Raw genomic sequence first — 16,401 nt, 5'->3', positions numbered from 1 at the left:
GGTTGTGAGGCATTTGTGGAGGCATTCTCCATTTGTTGGAGAAAAACAATCCTGAGACCTGTAGTTCATTGTAGAAAGCTAGAAGATGATTTAGGATGGTTTGAATAAATTGAGAAAGACTTTTGCACTTGCTTTTGAACCACTTTACCTTTAGAACCCTTTAGAACCCTTTACTTTTAGAACCCTTTAGAACCCTTTCACAGCTGCTAATTCTCATTTTCTTGTGGCAGTGCTCTCATTATCACTTTACAAAATCACCTTCTTTGTGGAAAGAGTGATTTCCAAAAGAAGTCCACATTGTGCCATTGCATGTTCCAGCAACATAAAATGACTCAGAGATTTGTGTTAAATAAGAATGAGCAAATCTTATGGAGTTAAATGTTGAGTCATCTTCTAGGTTAAACTAATTTTCATACTTTTTCTCCCCTACAGCTGTAAAGCAAGCAGAATTCCATTGGTATTTGTTAAATATTTTCTGGCTTGCACTTGAATCTTCTTCATTTTTAACATAATTTTTTTTTAAACATTTTTTTCTCCACAAGTTGATCTGATTTGATAAATTAACGCCGTTGCCTAGTCCAAATTAAATATTTTATTAAGCCTAAGTGTGGAAGAGCTTTGCAAACCTTAGACTTAACAGTAATAATCCACATTTTATAAAATATCCAAAGGAGAGGTGTCAGAACATCTTTTCTTTTTATTTTGACAATGACTAGGAAAATATATTTTACTTTACACAGAAGAAAGTTTTCCCGATTTGGGAGAAAAAAATTGTATCCGTGACTCTGAATTATTCTACCTCAAAAAATAAGTCTTGAGAAATGAATGAATCATAAACATAAATAGTTACTAGAACACTAAACATTTCCTTAGCTTGGTTTTAAATAAACCTAGAAACTAGCATATTCTATCTACTGGGATAATCTATCTAATCTTTTTATTTAATAGGAGTAAGCCTGATAATTCAGTTACACCTTATAATTTTTAAGAGTAAATTTTGTAAAGGATGTAGAAAGATTACTTTGGATAGTGAAAATAAATTAATGAAATGTTTATATGTTATTGATCATAAAAATGATTTGCTTATCTAAGTATTTAAAACGAATAGGCTGTATTTTGAAAAATAAAAATGCGCCACCTTGCATTAGATAGAACAAAGATAATTCATGAATGTCATTTGGTCTCCCACAGTAACCTAAACACCTGAGATCTTTCCAGCTATATACAGTTTAACTGTGAAAAAGCAGTGACAAATGTTTATAAAGTATTACCATCTGAAAAGTACATCTGGGAACTACTGAGTTCTATCTTTGGAAACTTCAGTCCTGTGAAAGAATGTTCAAAAAATCTTTCTGTGGATTGCTTAAAGAAATAAATACCTCAGAAACCACACCTGGTGTTAGCAAATTTACATAGGAAAATTTATTTTCTTGCATAAAATAGCAGTTACAATAACAATGAGGTGAAATTAGGTATTTTTTAAATGACCTTTTTAATGTCTTTGTTATTCAAATTACCCATATCTGTAGATAGAATAGCAGGGCAAATCAATCAGAGGAACTATTGCATACATCTTTATTTTATTTAATTCTTTAGTGGACCATAGAGAAGTATTTTGGAAAAGCTTTAGAAACTGATTCAATATGCTTCATTTAAACATGATTAAAAGACTTTTAAATAGCTACCAGGTACTGTGAAAGAGTACCATAGAAATTTCTCATAATGATTTGATGAATAAGCATTGACATTTAATTTTCTTTCTCTTGTTCTTCAACTCTCTAAGTCTTGGACACCCAATATTATTCTCATTAAGGTTTTTCGTTCTTACTTCTGAAATTAATCAGTTGGTCTGAGCATTATGCAGATAGAGCCAGGTGATAGCTCCTTAAATGGCATGTTTACAAGGAGTTCTCAGGCCATTACTTTACTATTAAGGTTATATAACTGTCTCCCTAACATCTTGCATTTGGTAACTTAGATTTTTGCTGAACTGTAATTTTTAGGGAAATGAGTCCTTCTGCAAACTGTAAAGTGGGAAACTGACTCTCTGTGAGATTTTGCTGTGTGTTTTTTTCTGGTGCTATGAAAATACTTTCATTTTATATCGCTATAAATCTGCAGACACAAAAAAGAATGTAAAACTCTCTCCAAGCTTGGATCCTATTTCCTAGTTAATTCTGAAAATTAGTTTTCACATGAAGCAGTCTGAAAACATTTGCTGAAACTAAGCTGTATCACTAACTTAGGGATGACGATAGATTTCTGCAGGTGAGTTATTCGAACAAGTCTGCTCTGAGGATGATCCCTTAAAACTTCTCTTTGGGACTGGGGTTCTCATCGGACATTCCTACGACCTCCCCATTCCTTTTTGGAGAATTCTGTTTCTTGAGTTTCTGTCGTTAAAATGGAGGCAATTATAGAAGAAAAGCTTTGGAATAGACCTTAACATATCCCATTGTCTGTCCTCTGGACTTTCCGTATCTTTCTTGAAAGACAATTGTTCAGACATCTTGTTCTATAATACTGTATTTTATGTATGCTAATATGATTTAGTTCAATATCTTGATTCATGTTCAGTTTGAGCAATTAATTATAAATTCTTATTTAAAAAAAAAATCCTGTTTCACACTATTGCTAACCAATGATTTTCTTTGCTCTTCTCTACATATAGTTGCATCTTATTTTAAACAATTTCCGATCTTTCAAATAGTGCTGCATTTTGATCTTTTCTTCCAAATCCATGAAGTTCTTCCATCCGCAAATGCAAATATTTTCTGCTCCTTTCTCCTTTTCAATAATACATTGAATAGCAGTGATTGCAAGACCTACGCTGGCAGAACCTTACCAGATACAACCATCCAAGTTAACAAATAATATTGATCAGAGTTTTGAGTGTTTTCATAATTAATTCTGTGCCCACCTTTTAAGTATTTTCACCCTAAAATCCTTGAGAGATTCTCAGAAGTAAAATAAAAATATTTCTCATATTTGAAATATACTGCACCTATTTCTTCCCAAACTACCAAGTTTTATTATTCCAGTAGTTTCCTAGGAGTTTCGTTTGTTAAGCTGTCTGGTTTATAGTTTCTTGTGTCCTTTTCTCCTTCTTCCCCTTCACGGATACTGTAAATATTTGTCTTCTTCCAGGCTGACTCCTTGTTGGTTCTAAAGCTTAGCTGTTAACAGCTCTGAGATAGTCTCTATAGGTTTGCAGAGTAGTATTTAGCAATTTTCATGTCTTCCAGCTGTTTTGAGAAAATTTACTTTATCTAAGGAGTCTATACACCGTTCTTTCAATATTCTAGTTTATGTTCTTACTCCTTTATTCCTGTCTGTTGTGTCAATCATGTTCTGTACGTCTGTGATTTAGATTCAGTCACAGATTGGGACTGATGTAATAGAGGGTACTTTTAAATATATTTGCTGTAACCAGTGAATGATTCATATTCCAGAGTCCATGGTCACAGTTTCCCAAAATGGAAGATTTGATTGTACAAGTTTTTAAAGTAAAAGCCCTTCTTTTGCAATGCTTTTGGTCCTGCCCTTGTGCTCCAGCCTTTGCACAGGTCTTTCCAGCTTTTTACTGTCCCGTTCTGAGCCATATTTCAAATTTTCACAGTCTGAACCCTTTTCTTTCTTTCTCTGAGACACTTGTCTACGTTGTACCATGGAATTATCTCTCTTGCACTTTACATATTTCTTAAGTGGAGTTAAATTTGAGTCCATCTCTCCTGATGATTCTTAGACACACACACACAAAAAAAAATAAATTGAAGGAATCTACAGCAATTCTGAAGAGCTAATTTTTGACTGATACAAATACTACTGACCAAGTAGCTCTTCAGAAGAACTCCTTTCAGCTGACTGATTTTCTCTGATGTAGATACTCAACTACAAATCCAAATCTTGCATCTTTGGAAGCCAAATGCATGCTTCTAAACTCTTTTCCTTCTATTTGATGTCTATTTTTCTTCCCAGGAACTTCCACATGGGGGGAAAAAAGAGAGGGTGGAATCAGTAATTCACTGAGAAAACACTATCCATCCATCATCTTTACAAGGTAAAATTTCAGCTGGTCTTCAGGGGAAGAAGTCTTTCAGCTGTGTTGCTAATGTTAAGTTTTAGTCATGTAATTAGTCTTTTTCATAACTAAAATAAAAGAAAAAAGAGACATACTAAGTGCTTCAAAAATTTCAAATAATTTGTCACCATGTTGCTGTTAGCATTGAATAATATACTATTGTTTTCATTGGCTTTCGTCTTGCTGCTGTGGAATTTTAAAATATTTTCTGAACTTATGCATCTTTCGAGGAACATAAAACGTTAATTATATAACCTTATCTCGTACAGTTATGTGAAAATAGATGTGCTGTAAATGAAGAAATGTCATGGTATAGCAAGAAAACTGGACAAGTATTGAGAAGATTTTTAGGCTTTTTGTGTTCAGCGAAATACTTCAAATAAGACCTGAAGACTGACATGGAATGTGGAAGACAGAAAGAAATTGTCCATGCACTGAATGAGGCAGGAGCCTTGAAAAAAAATGAACACAAAGTCAACCAATCAGGTAATAAGACTATAGGAAAATGTGCATCCAGTAGGAAAAAATTAAGGAACCACGCCAGTAGCATTTCTGAACTTGTAAGTGTTTGACTTTGAAGCTTCCCATACAAGATATTTTGATATAATATGTTTTACAAGTTAGCGTACTAACACTCTGTGGACTTTTCATTCATATTTGAAAAAATTTTGACACTGTAAATGCCAATCTGGCTCCTGATTCCAGTGTAATTTTTACCATAATTATAGTTTTTGATTTCAATACAGATTAATTACAAGCCAATTACCTTAAAAAAGTAAAATGAAGTGCTATGCTTCATGTAAAGGGAAAACAGGAGATTGCTGGGATATTAAAATGGTAACTTGCACTAGAAAGTTGTTTGGTTTTTATTTTTTTCCCAGAAGAAATATTAAAACAAGATAATTTGCTTTAAAACATTTTATTTCTGCAAATCCTTTCTGCATAGCTGTTGTATAAATATTCAATATCTTCTGAAGAAAGGAAGGTTGTTGTTTTTCTTAATTCTGATTGTATTCTTTGATCTAGTGTAGTAAGATGTGTCCTGTCTTATTACGCTTTCACAGATGGCAATGTATTTTCCAGTGCTTATCATATGAAGTAATTATCAAATATAATTAAGATTATTACAAGTTTGTTTCTGCCTAATAATTCTTAGTTTTGAGAGAGATATAAAGAAATAAAAATAAGAAAACCCTCCAAATCTTATTGTTTGTTCTTAAGCTTAAAAGAAATTTAAAAATTGGCATGGGGTGGTCCAATATTTTTCCTGTCGTATGTTAATACACCTAATGGGCAATGAGAACTGTTCAAGTCATCAAGGGACAATTTCTTACATGTCCTTATACACGTACAATATTTGGCCCAAAGAAATATTGACAGAAATAATTCTGTTCAGCTTATAGTTTTCTTTTCTTTTTTTATATTTCTTGGTGCACTAAAAGGTTGTGAGTGTTGAACTGGTATGAGGTCAGATTGGTTTTGTCACCTTTTCAATAAGACATCTTCTTCATCATCTCTCACTGACTGCTTTCTGACATGAAAATTGTCATTAAGGGTGTTTTCCAAGTGAAGATGGAGAAAAACAAAGTAATCAGCTTAAAAACAAAGTGGATATAAATGGCAGAAATAAAAGGCAGTTCTCCTGATCTTCACTTTCACATCTTTTCCAACATATCAGTGATTCCCCTTTAGGTGCAGATAACTTCCCTAGGCTCTTATATGCCTCTGAGGTGGGAACTGGATCGATACAAAGACACACAGGGTTCTGGCGCAGATGCTCTGTAGTTATGTGGAGACCTACCAGGTTTTGGAGTTGGATCCAGGTTTTCTTAATAGTTTTTATATCATTGTTATTGCACCTTAATTTATTAACATTTCCCCAAAACCCAACAAACAGACAGGACATACTGTTCATATTTAGAGATATGCCTGTAAAAGCACTGGATTCAACAAGAAGCTTAAATGTAAGTATGGTGTCGAAACATCTACAAAAGGAAATAAAGATAAATAATGTGGTAATGAAGTAAGCATCAAGACTGTAGTAGTGCTTCACTGAATTACACTTCTTTTCTACTGGTTGAACAGGGTCAGGGGAATGAGAATACATTCTGTAGGTTCATTTTTTTGTGAAGAGCAAGTAATCTTTTTTTTTTTTCCTGTAGATAAAAGGAATACATTTACTAGGTGGAAGAAAAGAATGAGGTTTTAATCTGTGACACCATTGTATATGCTTGTTTCTCTCATCCCCTTATACTCTCTGTTCAATATCTATATTTTGCTATGTATTTTTACCTTAAAAAAAGGATGTTTTCTGTGCATTTAGGCCAGCAGCACAGGGAAAATATCATGAATGCAGTCACAGCAGTTAGGCTTAAAACAACAAAGAAACATTCAGTAGCAAGATTATGAAAAAAAAATGTTATAAGCCAGATGTTGCATCATCACCGAAGTAATGTTTCAGGCTTCTGAGTGACAGACAGTCCAGGACAAACAGGCAACATTAATCAACAAGCAAAGTAGGTAAGATCTACCAGTCTGTCACTGTGGAGTTACTCTGTTGTTATTTTATCAAAACCCAAGCAAATACTTTGATTTGAAAAGGAGTGTTACGTCTCTTGTCTGCGGCATTATTCTGTCAGTGCTGAGTATTTTAAACAATGTTGGTCAGTTCTCAATTAACATGAAATGGAACAGCTTATCCTTGGTGCCTTCTCAAGGCATATCAAGGATAAGAGGGTTATTAGGGGCAGTCAGCATGGCTTTTCCAAGGGGAAGTCATGCTTGACCAACCTCATAGCCTTTTATGAGGAAGTAACGAGGTGGATGGATGATGGCAGAGTGGTAGATGTGGTCTACCTTGACTTCAGTAAAGCATTTGACACGGTCTCCCACAGCATCCTCATGGCTAAACTGAGGAAGTGTGGACTGGATGACCGGATAATTAGGTGGACTGCGAACTGGCTGAAGGAGAGAAGCCAGAGAGTCGTAGTCAATGGGGCAGAGTCCAGTTGGAGGCCAGTAACCAGTGGAGTGCCTCAAGGGTCGGTACTGGGGCCCATATTATTCAATATATTCATCAATGATTTAGATGAGGGAATTGAGAGTACTATCAGCAAGTTTGCTGATGACACTAAGCTAGGAGGAGTGGCTGACACGCCAGAGGGCTGTGCTGCCATCCAGAGAGACTTGGACAGGCTGGAGATTTGGGCAGGGAATAACTTAATGAAATACAACAAGGGAAAGTGTAGGGTCCTACATCTGGGCAGAAACAACCCCAGGTTCCAGTACAGGATGGGGAGCTACCTGTTAGAGAGCAGTGTAGAGGAAAGGGACCTGGGGGTCCTGGTGGACAGCAGGATGACCATGAGCCAGCACTGTGCCCTTGTGGCCAAGAAGGCCAATGGCATCCTGGGCTGTATTAGAAGGGGGGTGGTTAGCAGATCGAGAGAGGTCCTCCTTCCCCTCTACTCTGCCCTGGTGAGACCGCATCTGGAATATTGTGTCCAGTTCTGGGCCCCTCAGTTCAAGAAGGACAGAGAGCTGCTGGAGAGAGTCCAGCGTAAGGCAACTAAGATGATTAAGGGAGTGGAGCATCTCCCTTATGAGGAAAGACTGAGGGAGCTGGGTCTCTTTAGTTTGGAGAAGAGGAGACTGAGGGGTGATCTTATTAGCGTTTATAAATATATAAAGGGGGAATGTCATGAGGATGGAGCCAGGCTCTTCTCAGTAGCAACCAATGATAGGACAAGGGGTAATGGATTCAAGCTGGAACACAAGAGGTTCCACTTAAATTTGAGAAGAAACTTCTTCTCAGTGAGGGTGACAGAGCACTGGAACAGGCTGTCCAGGGAGGTTGTGGAGTCTCCTTCTCTGGAGACATTCAAAACCCGCCTGGACGCCTTCCTGTGCAACCTCATCTAGGTGTTCCTGCTCCGACAGGGGGATTGGACTAAATGATCTTTTGAGGTCCCTTCCAATCCCTAGCATACTGTGATACTGTGATACTGTGAAATATTAGGATTTTTTAACCTTTCTTTAATAACAGAAAGCAATGATGAACTTAATGAAACAAGGCAAGTAGGCTTATATTAGTAATCTTCAAGGTGGCTCCAAATTACTAACTCATTGTGTATTTTCTGTCATGTTTTTAAATACCAGTCAAAACATAATGAAGATAGTTTGTGGTAATTGGCACCAGAAAAAAACTGCAGTCTCTCTGCCATTTAATAACTAATACTGTTAAAGATAAGCCGAGTGTTCAGTGATACCTGAAGCTAAAAGAAATCAGAATGGGGTTCTGTTCAAAATTCAGAGGCATAAAGTTGGATGTCTGAGTTCAGTGCAACCTGAAGCAGTATTCAGCTGTCACCTACCGGCTCACATTTTGGAGTGGTTGCAATCTCAAATCCGTATCATTTGCTGTCTTCAGCGGTGCAGACACATAAACTTTTACTTGATTTTTAAAATTATTTTCCAGAATTTATGAGATAACTCAAGCTTAGTTGTTAGCTGTGGGTTTTTGTTTGGGGGTTTAAGGATTATTTTTAATAAAGCCTGTAATGCTTACATCACGACGGTAGCAGGACTCTTGTTTTAATCCAGGTCTTTCTTAGAATATCGGCCTTTTCTTAAGGTATAAAAGTGAATGAGCTTTACAGTAAATTCATCTGTATACAAGTGAATAAAAAGTTCACTGGCTCTCTGCCAGTGAAATTGCTAAATTTCACAAACGTGTAAGCAGGATTTCCTGGAGGCAGATGGACTCTATAAACCTTTCCTTAAAAATAAGGAGGCTTAATGGAAATATTAGTCGGAAACACTTCTCTGGCTTATGTGAAGGATTCCATGTGTTTGTTGGAACTTGTACTACAAGAAAAGCTTTGGAGCTACCATTAAGTTCAATTTCTTTCCTCATCCTTCCTGGAGCCCTTTCTCAGTCTGAGCACTTTTTTGGGCCTCGCAGCCCTGCTGTTTATCCACTATCATTGGAAAATAAGGCAATCTTTTTAACACATCATAATGTTGTAATGTATTCCCAATAGGTGGTATTTGCTGTGGTACAAATCACAAGGCAGGCAACAGGTAACTTCTATAGCTACAAGGACTGGGAAGGAGAACAGAAGTGTATGGGTGATTTGATAAACCAATTTACTATTGCTCTCAGTGTCTTTGTATTTTGAGCATTTGTGAAATTCCGTTTTAAGTATCTGGGAAAGTTTTCAAGAAAAGTTTTCTGTAGGATGACTCCTTTCAATAGTGTCTTCAGTGTAATATTGTGCATGCCATCTGTCTTGAAACAGGTAAAAACCTAGTGAGTCTTAATTAGGAGACAGAATCTAAAGACCGCCTCAAATTGTAGCTATCTCACTGCAGTAATTTATAAATTCATTTTTTTTATACTGTTGACAGCAGGTAGGAACCCAGCCTGGTTGGTAACTTCATTATGCTGTGTAATCAATAGCTTTTCCTCACAAACCAAGTTAAAGGTATTTCAGGGGAAAGGGGGAGGGAGGAGGTTGGTGGTGACAGTGTTTGTGAATATTTGAGGTATACTTTAGATTTCCTGAAATATTTTAAGTAAAGAATGATTATTGTGGGATCTGTAATAGGAACATGAATATGTGTGCAGTCAGATGAGATATCTCACAATTGAGGATATAAGAATAGATCATTGGAAAAAAACCCTCTTCTTCAACACTTAATAAGAAATAAATCCAAACTGAAGTTATGGCAGATAATCTGGAAATAATTTTCGAGATTTCATAAAACAGTAAAAAAAAAATATTCCTATTTACAAATCCATTGCAGTTGAAAATGCTTATATTCTGTTTTCCTTTTTATAAAAAAAATTATTTAATATTAAGTATTTAAATACATAGTATTAACATTTGTGTAAATATGAGGAAGTCAAGTGAATGTTTTAGTATCTGACTAAGAACTCAGAACAGTTAAAGGAAAAAGCAGATTAGTCTTTTGACTTTACAGACTAACAGTGCAGTAGCATGTACTTTTGGTATAAAGACTTATTCAGGATCTACGTTTAGGTGCCGTCTTTGTGATTCGGATTTTTCTCTAAGGAGTAGTTACAGATTCTGTTGTAATTTGGGAAAATTTCTGCTACATTCAAGTTTCTGCAGTACAAGAAGTATTTGTAGAAGTTACGTAGGAACAGCAGAGAAGTTTATACAGGAGCATTTCTATAAAACGGGTGAAAAGTAACTATATAGTCATACTACATGTGTTTTTTTTTTAAACGGATTTAAAATCTGTATGTGTGTAGGAAGAGGACAGGATTGTTATTGATCAGGAGTAAGTCAGCTATTACGAAAGGCTATGGGAGACTAGGCAAGCTGTACAGATAAAAACACAGGCACTTTCGATAACCTCCTTACAGAGTGGTTAAATGTTACCTCACTGTGCAATGGGAAAGCAAAATTTTTTCAACAGTTCAAAATACTTAACTAGAAAAGAGCCACTCTATAACAGCAATGAATTCTTAGGAGGAATGTAAAGAAAAAGATACCCTTCAAAATGTAGGTGCCATGTCTAAACAAAAGAAATAGGAAAGACATAAATTTCAAAAAGACGGGTGATCACAGAAAAAAAAAAAGATTTAAAAAAGAAAACAAAAAAGCCTACAGAACTTGCTGTTAGAGGCATAAAATTGAGGTTTCTTCGAATGCATCATAGAAAAGTGGGTATGAGCATGGTTCAAAAAGGACTTTCAAGACTTTGATAGAAAAGATAAATTCTTTTTGTCATTGTTACCACAACCAATCTCAAAAGATTATCAGATCAGAGACGCTTCTAATGGAGAAAGAGATCATATATGAATTTATGAAAAAGATTTTAAAACAAAATTATTAATATTATAAAACAGTAAGAGTAGATGGACTTGCCAGAACTGATTGGTTTCTACACAGGATAAATAGATGGAAACTTCAATAAAGAATACAATTACAAATCTGTCATTGTCATTGGAACTTCTTTGTGTTGGTACTGGACCCCCAAGGCCTCCCCTTCCTCCCAACGCCGTAACACTCACAGTGTCTGACTGATGGGAGTGCACAGCTTCCTACTGATACACAGCTTCCTACTGATAGAATTGGCTGAGTATAATCCTTGTGTACTTTGTATTGATATCGGGATCAGTATCGGTTCTTTAGTGTTAGTAATGTTAATTATCTAGTTTTATTCTGTTAAATCTGTTTATATTTCAACCCCCAGGTTTCCTTGTTTTTTTTTTCCCAATTTCCCTTCCAGAGTGGGGAGGGTTCATCAGGTGATACAATAATTGTCTGAACAACAATAAATTGTTTTGGGTTTCTCAAACCATAACACTGCATCATGTCAAAAACTAAGTGCAATCAATAAGGGAAAACTTAGGCAACAGGGTTCATTGGAGGAATGGACTAGCTTTCATATAACAGATTAAGGATTGTTTAGTTTGAAAAAAGGTGATATAAGGGAGAGTATACTGGGTATCAATAAACTCATAAATGTTGTAAACATTCAAGAGTCATGTGCAGTTTTTATATCTGTTTTTTTTTAAATTTTCACAAATTAATTTATAAAAAACACAAAGCCTGATGCTCAAAGTCAGCTGAGATTCCCTAGAATGACAAGCCTCTTGATGTCATATGTATTTAGTAAAAGTGATTTACTCTCTGCATTTGGGTACCAGTTGCCATTATGAAATAGTACAATCTTATAGCAATTCTGACGTAAAGGTATAACTAAGAGGTTTTGATTGTTATTCCTTTATTTTTGTTTATGTTGGACCTTCATATGAATATATGTTTTTAGTCTTTTATTTAAGAGTAAAAAAGAGCATTCTCTATGAGTCTTTTCTTTCTCTTCGACATGTTTGATTTCTGATTCTGCTTCATTGTTTCATTCATGATACTATGTCCAATTCTCATTAAATCCAATATTTTAATCTCATTACCTCTGCCTTACTTATATTCTTGCATTGCAAGAATGTCATCTGTGTTCTACATGTTCTATTCATTCTTTCTGTCTTTCTTTGTTCAGCACCTCACTGTCACTTTTCTTCATGATTTCTCTTTATCTTCCTAATCTCTTTTCTTTTTCCCTCTTCCCATTACTTTTCTTCTGTTTTTCCTGTATTTTCTCTCATTCTTTAAATTCTTTAAGACATTAAATATTTAACAAGCTAGGAATGCTTCTCATCAATGTATGTAAAGGGTTTATTATCTTTTTAAATGATTTAGCTTACCAGTAATGGCGTGGTTCTCAGTCTAAGGTTTGAAATCTTTCCATTTCTATATAAATAAGGACATGCTACTCAATGAAACAGTTTCATTGTGAAAAGGAAGCAATCATGTCTTTGGTATCAAAATCCTTCTGATTGCTTCGGCCTAAACTACTGCAGTAAAGTCCTTTTAAAATTTAATATAGAAAATGTAGTAAATATCTTGTTAATCAAATAAACAAAAGCTTTGTTCTACAGAGCATACTGGGAACATAATTGCTACAGTCACTTTACATTTTTTGAAGGTATGTTACGTTACGTTACGTTACGTTACGTTACGTTACGTTACGTTACGTTACGTTATGTTATGTTATGTTATATGTTATGTTATGTTATATGTTATGTTATGTTATGTTATGTTATGTTATGTTATGTTATGTTATGTTATGTTATGTTATGCTATGTTATGTTATGTTTCTTTTTAGCAATGACCACAATTGCGCAGTTTGAAAACTGAATTTATGTACTCAGGAAATCGGATTTATAGAAGCCTTAAGAAATTTTGCTTTAGGCAGTTACCATGACTTTTTACTAGGGCATGTAGTGATAGGACGAGGGGGAATGGGTTTAAACTGGAAGAGGGCAGGTTCAGACTGAACATTAGGAAGAAGTTTTTCACTTTGAGGGTGGTAAGGCACTGGAACAGGTTGCCCAGAGAGGTTGTTGAGGTCCCATCCCTGGAGGTGTTCAAGGCCAGGCTGGATGTGTCCTTGGGCGACTTGGTCTAGTGGGAGGTGTCCCTGCCTATGGCAGGGGGGGTTGGAACTTGTTGATCTTTAAGGTCCTTTCCAACCTAAACCATTCTATGACTCTATGACTTCAGCAGGGTCGTGCAGGTGAAAAAGACAACCAAGTTTTATGCCTATTTTCGCCTCAAGTGAGTCAACTTTTCTGAAAAAAAAACAAAAAAAAAAAAAAGAAAGAAAAATCTGTCAGAAAATAAAAATTTGTTTTGCCTTTTGATAACAAAAGATGGAAACCTATAACTTGAAGACAAATGTATGATGAACCCTTCAGCTTGTGAAATACTCAGAGATACTGTTATTATAAGAGGGTCCCCTAAGAAAAGGTGAGCGACTCACTGCTGAACAGGCATTGTGATGAGCTTTAGCATATTCAAAATTCATTACCAAAGCTGTTGTTTCGCAATAGAGTAATCTAAGAACTGCACAGCCTTGTGCCCTATTCCTAGGGCCAAATTTTGCTGTAACATGCTAGTATTATTCTACTGGAAATAATGAAGTTACCCTAATTGCTTACACGAACAATGGTAGATTTTTACTTTTTTACCCCAAAATGCAAAAGTACATCAAGAGTTTTTTTTGGGATATGATTTTGAAATACACTTTAAAAACCTAAAGTCTCCCTTTTTCAATTTTGTCTGAGAAAAGACCATTGATGGTATCTTAACTATGGCACTGGTCCTTATGGAAGTCCACATTTTTTTATTTTCTATTTTTAAATAAAACATTTAAAAATCAAAATGGAATGCTAATAATGCCTTGACATTAACTTTCATCAGTCTATCTCTTAAAGCAAATTTAAATGATTCTTTTCTTGCATTTGTTTTAATACCCTTTTTAGTTGGCTGAGATTGCAAGATTTTGTCCAGTATATAGAAATAAAAATGTGTACAGAAAAATTAAAAATAATTTATTTTTCATGAGACAATTGGCAAGTAGTTGGGAGTTTTATTTGCTCTAATGGTTCCAGAATAGAACTTTCTAAATGCAACAAAACCAATCTTTTTTGAAGTGGTAACATAGGAATTGAAAATATTTTTGTGGACATTCACTGACCAAGCTGAGATGACATGCTGTACTTTCTTCTTTCTTTTGTGAGGAGTGTTTTGGGGTCCAAAAATAAAGGACCTATGGTTTCTTTGCTAAGAAGGATATCTGGAAGTTCAGCAGAGGTTCACTGATTTGGTGTTATCCCTGTCATATTTGTAAGTACACAGAACAATGTTGTAATGATTATACTGTGGAAAGTATATATTATGTTTTGCCATTTATAGCAGGAATCAATATTATACATAACATTTAAAAAACCTATTTGTATCCCATTCCTTTCACATTATATAAATAGACTGCCATTTTGAGTAGATTTGACAATAAAACATATAATATCTTGGCAATGCAGAGCTCATTCCTTTGTATGAGGTGTGTGCAGTATTGCATTTCTTATGAAAGCAGGATGATGAATTATAAAGCTTTTCTGTGCTTATCCTTTGTTTGTATATGTGCACATTATATTTTGGCTTTCACAATACAAAGGTACAGATTTGGTAGGTTTTAGGACTAAGGATTGGCAGAAGGATAGTTGGGGAAAGAAATGAATTGCAGAAGGGCAGTTAAAAGAAGAACTTGTGCGTCAGGACGCTTGGGTTTGGCTGCCAAAAATGTAGGGTATCTGTAAGGTTAGGAATGAAAAGGAAATAACAATTACTGCGAAAGAGGCAAATAAGGTAGAGGAACAATATCAGACTCCCAAGTCTTCAGTTTTTCAGCCTATGAAGCTGATTCTTTCCATCTATGGCTGCTCCTTCTCCTATGAATGACAGCAGCTGGCTTCCAAGGAAGGGAGAGAGGGGATTTTTTGTCAGTCAGGTACAGGGGTTGTTTTTGTAGTGAATATTTGCCTTGCTCATGGATTAAATACCTACAGAAAGACTGAGTATAACACCCTGGACCATGTGCTATAGAGGTTCCACTATGTAGAAATTACCAGTCAGATATGGTAATACAACTTCCACACCACTGACAATTCTTAAATAGCATTACTCAGCCAGATGTATTGCAGGTACATAAGCTTCCAGGTTGCCTATAGCAGCATCACTATCAAGCTACAGTCAAGTTACTGTTTCCTTATATGAATAATATTTTATTGTTCATGTCAAATCTTTCAAAGTCTGTCGTAGAACTAAGAAAACAATGGAGGAATGTGTTTCAGTTTTCAGTTATATGTGACATACAAGTAGGAACTATCATCCTTGAAAACAGAAAATAGTATTTCTAGCTTACATAAGTGAAAGTCAAGTAAATCTGCACATCTCTAGGAGGATATAATGCCAGTTCTGAAAGAGTAATTCAACTAAAATTAGAGGAACCCTTTTTAAAATTTGCTCTGGTCTTATTTTTAGGGATAAAACTATAGCAATTAAAATGAGCATATTCCTAAGGGTTCTAATTATATACAGGATATTTTGTCCTAAAGGTTCAAACCTTGAAGAATCAGATAGAATAAATTGATGAGCAAATCTTATGACTCCCTTGGAATGAAGAAGGAAAAAAATGCACATAATGACTAAATGATGGAAGACTACCACTGCTGAAATGCAGAACTTCAGTACTGCAAACTGTATGGCTATTATCAGGTGGGTACAATATAAGGTTTTGTGAATGGCCTAGGTTGTCCTTCTTGTAGGGCCTTGTATCTTTCAGTGTAATTCTCTGATCTGATGTAGCGTTAGTTTAAGCCAAAGGCATTTCAGGGGTATATGCTATAGCTCCATTATTATTACACTGAAAGAATATAATGATTCTCAGAAATTACAGATAGCATTTAAACAGAATTCATTTGATAGAAGAAGGGCTGTTCTGAGAACCTTCCTGTGGTGGAGGAAGTCCATAGACAGTTCTGGGGTTATCTGGAAGGAAAAGTTGCAATAGGGAGCTTTGATTCAGTGGGCCTTGGATCTCTTCCTATTTGCCAGTGGGACCACGTGCCTTGGGTTTACAAGCACAATTCATGGAGGATTTAGGAAGATAGCTTGAGGAAGCTTTGTTCTACCTTTTCTGCTTTCTTGGTAATGAAGCAGGACTATTTGGTGATTTTGGGGTAAACAGCTGAAAATGGGAAGACTCTGTAGACTGGATTCTTACACAACAGCCCAACACCACTGAATGTAAGCGCATCCAAGAATAAGAGTGGCAATCTTCTCTTTATTCCTTCCCTACAATAGGAAGGTCTGTTGTGCATCCTTTTTTTTTTATTTTCTGGGCTTTCTTAAGATGAAAACAAACAAGCTCCAATATTATATTTT

The sequence above is a fragment of the Vanellus vanellus genome, assembly GCF_965231255.1.
Source record: "Vanellus vanellus genome assembly, chromosome: 2".
Classification (NCBI taxonomy): domain Eukaryota; kingdom Metazoa; phylum Chordata; class Aves; order Charadriiformes; family Charadriidae; genus Vanellus; species Vanellus vanellus.
This window is presented reverse-complemented; position numbering follows the sequence as displayed.